The sequence below is a fragment of the Pogonomyrmex barbatus genome, unplaced genomic scaffold, assembly GCF_055798465.1.
Source record: "Pogonomyrmex barbatus isolate J1 unplaced genomic scaffold, ASM5579846v1 scaffold2, whole genome shotgun sequence".
Classification (NCBI taxonomy): domain Eukaryota; kingdom Metazoa; phylum Arthropoda; class Insecta; order Hymenoptera; family Formicidae; genus Pogonomyrmex; species Pogonomyrmex barbatus.
In genome coordinates, this window is record NW_028297116.1 from 17,216,543 (window position 1) to 17,230,117 (window position 13,575).

The window sequence follows — 13,575 nt, forward strand, 5'->3', positions numbered from 1 at the left end:
CGAATTTTGCGGAACGACCGCTGTGTCTAAAAGAGAGCAACGTTCTATCGTGTCCCCTATTTGTCGTAGACATATCCATCCATTAAGAATCTTAATTTTAAAATGACCAGTGAGAAAGGTGCGCTTCACTTGTCGCTTAAAATTCGGTTAAGTACCAAGTTCTTTATTCTTTATTTCTGTTTCACGAGCGTGGTATCATATTCCACGACAAAATCAGAACGACTTAAAGTCAGGCTTAAAACGGTCCACATTGCCTGGCAGGTCTCAGGGGACACGCGACACTTTGGGTGGCCGGTCCCTCATCCGCCGTCGGATAATGGATTCCGAGGCTACACCTTGGCATCAGTTATTTTAATCCGACGATTAAAAATGTCAGACACATGTTCGTGAAAGGCGCGATTTTGCGCTGCACGGACTGTGCAAGTTCGGAGGATTAGGTCCCTCGTGGCTCCTCGACGCGGCGGGTACGACACGACCCAAAGTGGATCTCGGAACGTATATAGCGTGGGGCATGTGGTATACGATACCGCTCGATTTCGAGGATCGAGAATCGAGAATCAGCCGGCTTATCCTTACACGAAGGATAGCGAAGTTCGTTCGACACTGATTTTATCAAAACTTCAAGAATTCTCCTTGGAGTCCTCTTACGAATAATCGGATAAATATTTCATATTTTAGACATAAAAGTTACATTTCAAAAATAACGTTTCAAATAAAAGCTAAAATTACATTTCAAATTACATTTAAAATAAATACATAACAATACCCTTGTTAAAGACCTCATTACGCGGATCCCCCGATCCGACTCTACGATCTGTATTCACGCCGTAATAATAACGACGCATCCCATCCAGTTATTTCGCTCGCCAGAAATTGCGGATTCGCGTCGTTTTTAAAATGACCGAATCTATCGGGCAGTCGAGTCACGTTCTCGCCGAAGAGACACGACCGCACAGGTGTTCCATGACGCACCGTTCCATGACGCAACGAACCGCATAATTCCTAAGGGGCGTTTGCGGGGGCGGAGTCGTGGCCGCAAAGGAAGTGCACAACTGGTAGTCGCGCGTGTATACGCAAAATGCGAAATGCGCCGCCATCGAAGTCGAGGCGATATCGCGAGCTGATGAAGTGCGGCCGATAACCGCATGTCAAACGATACCATTGGCATGTGCTCGTGTAACAGTGTTTTCGACAAAGTAGACAGCTGTCCGATGGATAACAACCTGGTTACAGGCGTTGATAAAGCGGAAAATGCGTTTTCACATTCTCCGTCTCTTTCTTTTTGGATCATAAGATCGCAACGTCGAGCTGTAAGTCACAGTGGATACAAATACAAGGATAGCATGGACGCGGAGTTCTCATTCAATTTTAACGGTTAAGGTATTTAACGGTTATTCGTACGTGCGAATCTTTGCGAGGGGACAACTTCTAGTTGGCGAAGGCAGGTAGGAGGAAACGGTTCAGCCTGAATCGCGACGAGAAATGATTTGATATCCCGCTGCGTCCGTCGGCTTTGCACGTGTGTAACACGATCGCTTCACGCGTGTTAGACACGCATATACGCACGATTATATTCGTCTCACACCTGTTTACCACTTTAGATCCCGAAGCTGCGACGCTGCGGACTCTAATTGGCTTGTCCTTTTAAAATTTCTTACATCTATATTCGCCATTACTGTCGACATAAAGAATATTTTTCGCACAAAACCGACGAGTAGCCGTTGTTCTCGTGATTAATGAGAAAGTCCGGCAGTTAAATATAATCATATTTTGCACTTTAGAGTGCAAGTTACATGATCCATTACACAAAACCGTCGCCCGATATCGAGCCTCTATCGAGCGACCTGCCGACAAAACCGGTAACGTGCCACTCTCGAAACCTCAAGAGGCAGGAAGGGTTGGGAGAGACGATGTTTTTTCTCGCCGTTTTAGACGCCGGGTTACTAATTAACGCGGCCGGACTATAAATCTGAAATTGATCGGCCCTTTTTGCTGGAAGGCGATTTGGGGACCCGGCCGATGTTGCCTGACGGGACATATCGAGCCGCTTCGAAATATTCTACAATGCAAATATACATTTCCTCAAGCCGTTATGAATGAATAACCGAGCATATTTATTTTTCAGTTATAAAAATTAAATAAGTTTTCAATCAGTCCATTAAGAAAATTAACCTTGTAGCTTTATCATCCTTTTTGTTATTGTTACAATCAATTACGCTCGTAAATTTAAAAAAATGTATCCTCTCGCATTATCGCCGTTTCATCTCGCCGGAAAGTGCGAGCCAGATGGCGATACTCCGTGCAAATAATCGCGCGATAATTTTTACGCGTACCCGCACACACCTTGCGCCGTGACCACGACAAAACGATCCCGCGCGCGAAACATAATTTTTCTGTCCGTTAAGCATCCCGGTGAGAAATCATCCCCGACGAGAGTCCGCTCCGTCTCGCCGCCGCTTACCAGGTGCGAACGTGCGCGCCCGCGCGACGACCGACCATAATTTATAATTCGTCGGGCTGGTGTGAGTTATGGCGAGTGGGTTGTGTATTTGCCAATCTACTCCTCGTCATAATGCGCTCGCGCTCGCTCTTCCTCTCTCTTTCTCTATCCATCTACCTGCTAGCCACGTATACACCCCGATAATATTTCGCTCGCGGTAGCGTTTACTATGCGTGGCATTATATCATGCAAACCTGCACCCACGTGAGCGCTTATCCTATTCTGACGCAATCTTCTACGACTGTGCATGTCAATGTCGAATCCATCTGGACACGTATAGAAGTGTCAGATGTCATGCTCACTGTTTCACTGGCGATCGCGTGTCAACCGTGTAGTCTTCGTATTTACGCAAATTGAATATTTTCGACGCGAGAAATAATGGACACACCTGTGAGGGGGTACTACATTTTATTTCAGTAAACAATCTTGGACGGATAATTTTATTCTCCGTTGCCCGATCGAAATTTAATTCTCGCTAAAATTGAGGATTATCACGCGCTCGCCGTATGCGGTTCGCGTAACGAAATCTCGACTGGCGAGTCGCGGCACAACTTCGATCGCTATCTACGGTATTCCCGAAACCGTGCGGGAACTCGTGGGGTTAAGGAATCCCTTTCAGCGTGCGAGGAGAATCTGGCCGTAGAATATTTACTACGCGACAATATCCAGAAATCGCGCCGCGGGAGTATAATGGCACCGGCGACGGCGCGACCTGGGTGAACATCGGCGCGCTTATCGGCGAATCATGAGGTGAATTTTTGCGCGAAACACGTGTTAAAACATGCGACCATGCTGCGTATATACGTGACTCGGAGAGACGGGAGAACGGCGGGTGGGAAGACGAAAGAAAAAAGAAAAAGGAGACTCGAGGGGAACAGACTGTGGACAAAGAGAGATAGTAGAACGGAACAGGTCGGACATAGAGGACAGAAGGAGAGAAGTTGCCGAACGGAATAAGAGGGCGGAGAGAGAAAATGAAAGAGGCACACAAACGATATGCGTACCAACTGGTAATGTACTGCACTCACGCTAGAACCGCCCGCGTATAGTACATCGTCGTGAACGACAAAAGAAGGTACAGCAAAAGTAGGATAGAGAAATGCGAGGAGGGTGGTGCAGAGAGAACAGGAAGGAAAACTGCTCGGCAGCACGGTACCAGATAGAAACATGAAAGCTCGACTATCATTGCATAAGTAGCGCTGCCGAGAAAAGAGTGGTAACGGCGCGGTAACGGCGGGTCCCGGTCGTTCGATATAAATATCTCGACTTCTGGCGAAAAGAGAAACGCGATAAAGCAGAGGGAAGACAGAGAGAGGGAGAGCAGAGAAGCCGGTCGCGCCGGTCGCGGTTACCGGCACCGAGTCATCGCCTCGTAGCCAGCCAGCCAAACCAGCCAGCCGGCCGATCGGTCGACCGGTCGGTCGGTCGGTCGGTCGCGCGCTCGCCGCGGGATTCACAATGCTATCTCATCGGCGGGATCAAATTGTCGAAGGAGGAACGAGCATATTTCGCGTGACCCCGCGGCAAAGGCACCCCCGGGCGAAAGCGCCCGCGAGCTGCAGTTCAATTCCTCGGGAATACCTCGATACATTTGTCGTTGTTCCCGTCGCGCGCATGGTCAGAGACCAACTCCTCACTCCCTTTTCTTCTCACTCTCCCCGCCGGGGTGGATTCTTGATGCAATCGTTCTTAGATACTCGCGTGAAGGATGGCTCTCTCTCTCTCTCTCTCTCTCTCTCTCTCTCGCGACGGGATTCCACGAGGTATAAATCTCGGCCGCTCCGCGCGAGATTTACCTGCGCAATGACTCAGTCCCTTTCGCAGTTTCACGAGTTGCCCGATGACACCGATCTGTTCGAACCACTCAACAATAACAACAAGATATATACATATGCATGTATTAAGATTTTATAAGATGCGATATTTCGTCATGCCAAAACGTACGTATGAAAATTGAGATATTTTTTGATTCAATCTACAATCGTTACGTTAAGCCACGCATTAAGAATTTTTATATTATTCTGGAAAGAGTCGAAATAACAGACCCCTCAAAATTATCTCAAATTTCTAGTCCGTCTCATAATTTGTATTCTCCTCCATCTTCCTCGAGCCGACCGTCGATTGTCGACGTATCTGAATACGTAATCGAGGACCGTCTCGCGGAAACGTTGGCGGCGATGGTATTCGGCCCGGATCCTCCGGCACCTTTACCACTCCGGAACGCACTTCCCCGAGTAAAACACAATATATACATCGCGATATGCATCTACCGTAAACCCATACTTAACAGCGTGTCGGCCCGCTCGTTCCTACAAGACGTCGTCCTCTCCCTTCCTCTCGCGCTTCCTGATTTCCTTTATTTCGTTAATCTCTTTCTCTCTCCCTCTACCTCCCTCCCTCTCTCTCTCTCTCTCTCTCTCTGTCTGTCTTCAGATTCTATCGTAACCGTCTCCTTTCCTTTCCACGACCTTCTTAAATACTTGGCGCTGCGTGTAAGAGCATTAAAATACAGGCAACCGCTCGTCTCGCGCGTTCGCCGTTCCGCCGTTCGCGCGTCTCTTGCCTCCCCTAGACGCGGTCGGAATTTCAATTCCGCAGCCGCTAAACGATCATCTATTTGCATGATAATTGTTGCATAGCCTATGAGACTCGCTACCAGTATTGCGGCAGATATTTCGTATAATGGACTACTCGCGAGATTGGTAATTCAAACTTTTTTTCCGAAATTCCATCTACATGTCGATAGACGGCCTTGCATATTCATTCAGTGGCTACTTACACCACTGAATTAATCAACAGGTTGATAAAAATTAATGTATATGTTATAAAAAAAATATATATATATATATATATATATGGCGTTTGTAATTCATAATGTAATTATTGATATTTAAAAAGTGTCGTGACACTCGATGATAATCGTACATGCAAACGTAAGAAATAATAATCTTTTCATCTGTCCGCAGACTCGCGCAATCGTAAATCAGTAATCACGCGTAATAAATTGTAACCAAATATGGAACAATCGACATTCTGCGGACATGCGGAAGATAGTGCAACACCTGCGTCGTGCCCTCAACGTAGCCGCATCAGCAAGAGAACGCAATGCTCGTTAAGTGCATCGCTTATCCTCGGCCCGAAATGCTTTGCGAAATGCCAATAATTGGCCCAAAAATTCGACCGCTTATCTGCGGCCGCACCTGTCGTCCGAGGAAGCATCCTGTGCATGCAAATGCTACGGACTTCACATACCAAAGATTGATATCTGCAATAAATTGCCGCGGTAAACGAGAATGTTACCTGTTCTACGAGTAACGAGCTCTATCGAAACTTTTGCGAAACTTTCGTACACAAGTTTGTAGATAAGGCTGCATCATCCGATGCATATAAAATAGTTTAATATCCTTTAACGTTTTACTTATTTCATCGATTACATTTTATTAATTTCAATTTAATCACTAGTCACGCGATTATAATATAAAAGTAAACTATGTCGCGTTTTAGAATCTTCTATTTTCCCTTTCAAGCTGTCGATGGATAAAACATCGGGCGGACATCAATTTTGATAACGGTTTATCAAGGGGCACTGGCGGAGATACGCACCGGATGTTGGGAAAGCGAGGCAATTTTCGAAAGAGACGTCGTGCCGAAACGTCGGGTAAGCAATTTTCTTATCGGGGCGTCATTTCCGGCCGTTTATCTCATGGCTTGTAGTTAAGAAGGGACATTGATTAAGGGCCCATTTTAACTCCCGGTGAAATACCTCCGCTGCCGTCGTCGTCTCGCGCACCCCCTCTCCCCCCCCCCCCGCTCCCAAAGTCGTCGTCTCCTCATTTCGCTCCTTTTGATTCAATTTACGAGTAGGATGGCGTCGATAAAGGTATCCGATCTCATACTTAGACCTCCACACCCCCATCTTCTTGCCATCTTGCATCGTGGTATCTGTCTCCGTTGCCCGATCTCGAGTACCTGAATTCACCTCCATTTCCTACTGCGAGTTGGCCATGTTTCGCCTTCGTTCCTCTCTCTATTCCTCTCGTCCTTCCTCGCTTCGGCTTTATCTATCCAGAATCAAATCATTCGATTCCCTCCCGCGAGTCGAATGGCCATAATCGCCTTGCTGTTACTCCGAAAGAAAAAGAGGGTCATTTCCACTGTTATTTTCCCTTTCTAAACGACAGACCGAACGGTCATTTTACTTCACACTGATACGACTGGTCAGTAATAGTCCGTTTTTGACAATGTACGAAGTGAGAAAAGAAAGACTTGCCGAGATTTTATTCTCGACAAAGAGATAGTATGAGGAAAACAACATGATAAATGCAAAGATTATACCGCCAATTTTATTTTCTTTGTAACCAATAGTTTGTAACTAGCTGTTGGGAAAGAAAATGTAATTCGTAACATTTTTTTTTTATTTCAGTGAAAAAATATAAGTCGCCACTGTTCAATGCACTTGTATAATGTTTACAAAGAAAAAGTATTAACTAAATTATGATTGCGATGTCTATTAAATATCTATTCAATCCTGCTCTTGATTCTACATTCGCGCAATACAATCTTACAGTAATAAGAACAAATTCCAGATATATCGTCACTGGAGACAAATCTCCGGAGAAATTTACATTTTAATAATAATGGCCAACTGTGTCATCGGTGAGCGGAGTTCTGCTGGGACGGGACGAGGAGCGAAGGGGGAGACTGGCGTCGACAAGACGCGACCGAAGTTTGATATTTCGCCGAAAAGTCCTCGCATTGTCTAAAAGTTGATGGTGTCACCCCAAGGAGGAAGATAACATCTGGTGCTGCCTCCATCAACAGCCTACTCCCCCACGCCCATTCGCGCAACCACCCCTATCCGCGAAGTGAAGGAAACTCGTCTTCAATTATTCTTGTACCCACCCTCCCTCCTACCACTCTTCATCTCTCGTTCTTTCTTACACGGCTTACCGCGTTGCCACCATCCGGTTCATCCATCCCCACTCTCTCGTCGGAATCTCCCCAAAACTCAACCTCTTTCTTCGCCATTTCATCTGTCACGCGATTCAGACGAACGATGGGTTTATGGAATTACAAGAGACAAAGCGGAATTCATCTGCATTCCTGAAAAACGTATGTACACGTATGTACATATATCGTTCAACAAGAGTGTTATACGGAGATTGTCGAAACGGTCCTTTCCAAGCTTCCTTCACTTCACATTTTGTGGATGAGACTTTTCGTAGAAGAATTCATCTGATTCCTAATGTACCTTATTCTTCGATTCAACCAAGAGTCCACCCCACGAATCGAGGAAGCACTAATCCTATCAATCAAAATATATTAAAGCTCGGTCTGCTTTTAGGCTCCGGCGCTGCTTACCCTTCTTTTCTTCGACTTTACCCTTTTAATAAATTCTCTCGCCGGGAGCCGAAAGGAGCGATTTAAAGAGTTTTCGCGGGAAAGGAGCAAGTTGTGAGGGAGAGCTGCGAGAGCCGAGATTCCGAGTCCGAGCAGCTGGCCTTTGAGGGTGTCGTAACTATTTAATTCTAAAAGACATCGTCGTCTCCCGCTCGCACCGACGTCGGTGTTTCCCGGCCTCTTCTCTTTGCATCACAAAAGAACCGCAGGAAATTCCAATTCCCGTCGAACGTCACCTCGGCAAGCTGCCGGCGGCTCTTTGTTCGGCGTTATTATTTTCCTATTAGCGAGATTCTGCACGATAAATGTTGAAACGCGATAAAAGATCCCGGAACTCTTGTATTTCTTGATAAGTTGAGTGAAAATTTTACTCGCAGTTACATTCGTATGATGAAAACAGCAACACAAGATTTTTTATATATTAAAGAACTTTTCCAAAAATATATAGAGGAAAAAAAGATAAAATAACGACCTTAAGATTTGTCAATTTGTTCTAATTTTCATGATGATGTAAAAATAATGATCAATTTTTTTTCTGATTAGCTTTAACTATCATTTGAAAAAACGAAAAAGTTATAAATATAAATATAAATATAAATAAATTAGAATTTTGCATAATTCAAATTTTTTGAGGTGTCAATTTTTTTGGCTTCTCAATTCATTATCTTTCCTCCATGTGATTCATAAGATGATTTTTAATAGTAGGTAAGATGGATAGAAGACTAAAGCTATTTTTTTTTAAATAAAAATTAATTTTTTTACAAATTTTTTATATAATTCCAATATTATAATATTTGAATAACGCAATAAAATACAAAGAAATTAGTTATGAAAAAATACCTTTTACAATAATATAACTTTAAGAAAATAAGATCAAGAAAAGGACAAAAATAATAATTATTTACAATTATTTAGTCTTAACAAATTAGAAGAAAAATAATTATTTACGATTATGTAATTTTTGAAATGACATTCATTACCTTACTATAATCATTATATTTCATTCATTTAAAAAATTACTATAATCATTATATTCATTCATTTAAAAAAATATTATAATCTGAAAAATGGAAAATAATGATACATTATTATATGGATTATTAGACATATTATACGGCAGTTCTATAGAGAAAGTGAAAATATAATTACAATAATTATAATTTCTTGGGAAGGAATATCATAAAATTATATACAGTACTCAAAACATATCATACATATATAACATATATAACCATAACATATTTCTTATTACATATATAACATATATAACCATAACATATTTCTTATCATACATATATAACATATATAACCATAACATATTTCTTATTGTCATTGACAGATTAAAGTCAAATTACATTAGATTATCTGTTGTCATTAAACACCTCTAATAAGTTTGATATCGACTCGTTATCTGTGTCTTATTAGCTTATAATAATATTAATAATCGGCATCTTACTCACTTCGTCATTTTACTCCTCTCTCTCCATTACTTTTCCTCTTCGAGTTTTATAGTTTATGATTACATATATTAACTATTAATTGCATTTTGTGTCGGAACGCGAATGATAATGTCAATAAATCTGTAACAGCAGCTGTAACCTGCTGATAGCGGCGCCATTGGTGGCGTTCACACGTGTAACGATCAGTAGGAATCATATAAAGCACACAAATGACATAGATTTTTCATAATTACACATTGAACGAATCCGAAACGGATGCTGCACGTTTTCATGCCAGTGTGCGGACACGCGCGAGAGCGTTATTACGCCGTTAAATATCATTTGCTAATTAGCTTCATCGCTCGACGTGTAACCATAAATTATTCTGTCTATTTCGATGTATGAAAGCTCTGGCTGCGGGTTTCAGGGAGGATTAACCATAACATCGCGTCGACTGTTCGGAATTGTGATTATCTCACGTGCATTTTAAAATAATTAATATTTATTCTGGTTTTGCGCCGTGTATGTGAAATATAGAAAATTTCAATTCTTCAAAGGGTATAAATTATTATGCTCTAAATGAAAGCGCTCTGCTGTGTAATATTTCTCTTTGTCTCTCTCTCTCTCTCCAATATTCTTCGCGAAATACGCGCGACCGGGTTACTTCTCATACAACATTCTATACGAGGAAATAAAATATTTAGCTTGTCCTACTTTATTATATTACAACCTATTTCGCGAGGAGAACGCTTGTTGCGAAGCAGCGAGTAACACGGAGAAAGAAAGATAGGAATTTTTCAGGTGTAACACTCAGCTAAAGTGTCTTCCCGGTCGCTGTCAGGAAAAAATAGCTTCGCATGTTTCCACTCGACGCTCACACATTCGAGTATTATCCGCCTTTGCATTCTATTATTTCGAAAAGCACAACTGGGATATTTATCGCTCGCAATATAAAAATATTACTGCTATCGCCGCGTGTCGCAAAGGGCTGCATTGGGCTAGCGCTCGCTATCGTGACATTGATCGATAAGGTGCAAGATAATAATATACGTGTCATTTCTACTTTTGCATACTCGTGATAACGATTTAATAAAAAGACAATACTACTCGACGAAGTCGAGAAGAGGGGCACGCGACTGTAAAATTTTGCAAACGCACGACGAAGCACGAGATCATGGAACGTCGAGACGAAGTGTCGCTGACGAAAACTGGGTTTTCCGTCCGCCCTCTCTGTCTCTCTTCGCCTTTTGAGGATTGCCCTCCGAAAACTGGTAAGGTGCAAGGTACAATGCTTGGTGGGTACAGTGTGTCCGACGTTCCTCCGGGGAGCGATCAATGATAGGCCGGGGGTACGAGTCACGTGACCTCGCCGCGGGGAGTTCGCGCAATGCATCACCAACCAACCACCCAGACCACCCTCCTTCACCCCCTTTCTACCTCGACTCTCCGCCCGATCCCCTGTATCCTCCGACTGCCGCCGTCATCCTCCTCGCGCGCCCCTCGCGACACCCCGCAACACCATCCTAGCCAGCCGTCTCGCGTATCCTGGTACCCCACTCTTCACTTTTCATCCACCCTTCGTGCACACCCTTCCCCCGGCACCACCACAGAGCTCGTTCGCCTGCCGCCGCCGCCACCACCACGTTTCTGTACTCTCCACCGCGCAGACACGCTGGGAGTACTAAACGGGATTGTTGCTACGTTGCTCTTGGCGACCAGCAAGTGTCGCCGTCGTCGTCTTCGTCTTCGTCTTCGTCTTCGTCTTCAACGACATTCTGCCGCTCGCACACTTGCTCGCACTCGCACTCGAGCCTCGCTTCTTATTGCTCGGAATCTCTCCTCGCATCAATCGATGTTTCGGCAAATCAACTCTCGGCTCGTATTTGTTTTTTTTTTTTTTTTCTTTACATTTGATGAGTTCGATAATTAGATTCGAATCGGAATTATACTCGTGAATTGATGGTTAAATCGACACTCCTCTTTCTACATTGACAAATTGAGAAGGCCATTACATCAACGCATTTTACCGTGAAATTTCTTTCCCTTCGACGAAGAAGAGAAAATAGGATCGATATCTTCGAATGCTGCGTTTATTTAATGATCGTGTGATTTCGGTTGAACTGCGGATTGCAGGCGCCGCATTACTGCGAGTTTTCTTCATCGGTCGCACCGCATAGCTCTTTGCTTTCAAGAAAATTAAATTTCTACTCTGATAAATTATCCGGCCCTCCCAGCACTTTTCTATCGTCCCTCGCCGCTCGATGTTTCGCGTCGCGTTCCGCTTTCGTGCATTTTATGCAGATACCAATTACGTTATTGCTTCATATTGTTTCATCACTTTGCATTTTGCAAACCGAGTTTGTATACCTGTATACTCGTCATTTTCATTACTCCATTATACATTAACGGTGGCTATTAAAATAAAACCAATTTTTCCACTCATTGTTATTTTTATGCGTGTTATTATGTGTGTAATTTCAAACGCGGGTGAGTGAAATTTTCGCAATAATTCGCTTTACTGCAAATGCTTTATCGCGAATAATCTAAAAAGCACATCCGCCGTTCTCACAAAATTGACTCCCCCAAATTGAATTGAAACTATCGCTTCGCGATACCGACGTTAAAGGTCTCGAAATGGTTTCGCCATTAACCTACTTGCCACAGCAAAACCGATACAAGCGAATCGAGTGTAGCATGTAATCCAATGACCTGCTCCAACGAGAACATAAATATTTCCAAATTCCACGGACCATCGATAGATGCAGCGTAACATTGAAATATTTATTACAATTTCGTCGTGATTATTCTATTAATGCCAATTGTGTTGCGATAATATTACAATTTCAAACGTGATATATTCAATATAATAATTATATGATATATTCAGTAATAATTATATGATAGGAAAATAGGTGATTATGATCGTATAAAACACACACACACACACACACACACACACACACACACACACACACAAAAGAAATAAAAAAAAATATATATATATACAAATAAATAAATATTTATATAATAACTTTGATATGTCGTGTGCATGGGAGAGAGAGAAAGAGAGGGGAGGAGAGGGAGGGAGAGAGAAACTCTAGGGAAATCATACCATCCATTACTCACGACAGATCGTCTCGAAAAACAAAAAGAAACATTTTATGCATCTGTCACATCATGCTCATTGCGCTATCTTCAATCTAGAGATTTTACCATTTATTTTAAATTTTCTTTTAATAAAACTGTTACTGTTTCTCGCTCATGTTCAATATTATTTATTAAACGATAAACGTAGGGTTTTAATGATCTCTCGTAATAACGAGAGCTGACAGTGGATTGACGACTTTACAGTGACACTGTCATCGCCTGACGTATGATCGCGTGCACGTTACAACGTCAGGATAAACAACCCTTATTGGCCATAATACCGTGGCAGAATGTCAGCCTTCGACCGGTAACCCGCGTTTCTACGCTCCGTACGCTCGTTACGACCCTGTTCGCCACACATAACTTCAAAGTTACTGCCACCACTTACATTTCGCTATGAACGACACCGCCACTCAAGCCGCAGTGGCTACCGCCACTGATTTGTGAATAAAAAACATGCTGAAGTCAGCAAAGAGAATAAAAAAAATGTAGAGTAAATTTATTTCGCTCACCTTATCCGCGCGATAAGGGTGAAATTATTTCAACAAACTACTTTTGGTTAATTATCTGCGTATATAGCACGGATAATCTAGATCCTAGCACCTGCGAGGTGAAATTGTGATAACGGCTGTGTGAAATAATGTTTACGTGATACCACTATTATAGCGCCCCTACGTTACTACAGCGTAATTGATATCAAGAATTATATAAATCATGGTTAAAAGGAGGAACGGTGGAAAAAAATGCTGCTCTTAAAAATGCGCGTTTTATAATAAAAACTCCCTTTCTATCTATAATAGGAAAATATTAAAATAATTTTACGCATCGATATAATTTATTTTTTCTATCAGTTAAATATTAAATATCCTGTGTTTAAATATAGTGTGTGTGTGTGTGTGTGTGTGTGTGTGTGTGTGTGTGTGTGTGTGTGTGTGTTAATATATTTTCAAAAATAATCCGAAAGAATTAACAACGATAATCTATTTACTTTCTCACGGTGTTTCGAGCGAAAAACGAAACAATGTGATATGACGGATGAAGTCTCTAGAATATCCAATGAAGTCAGCGTGCAAACTCAGGCAGAGGTAT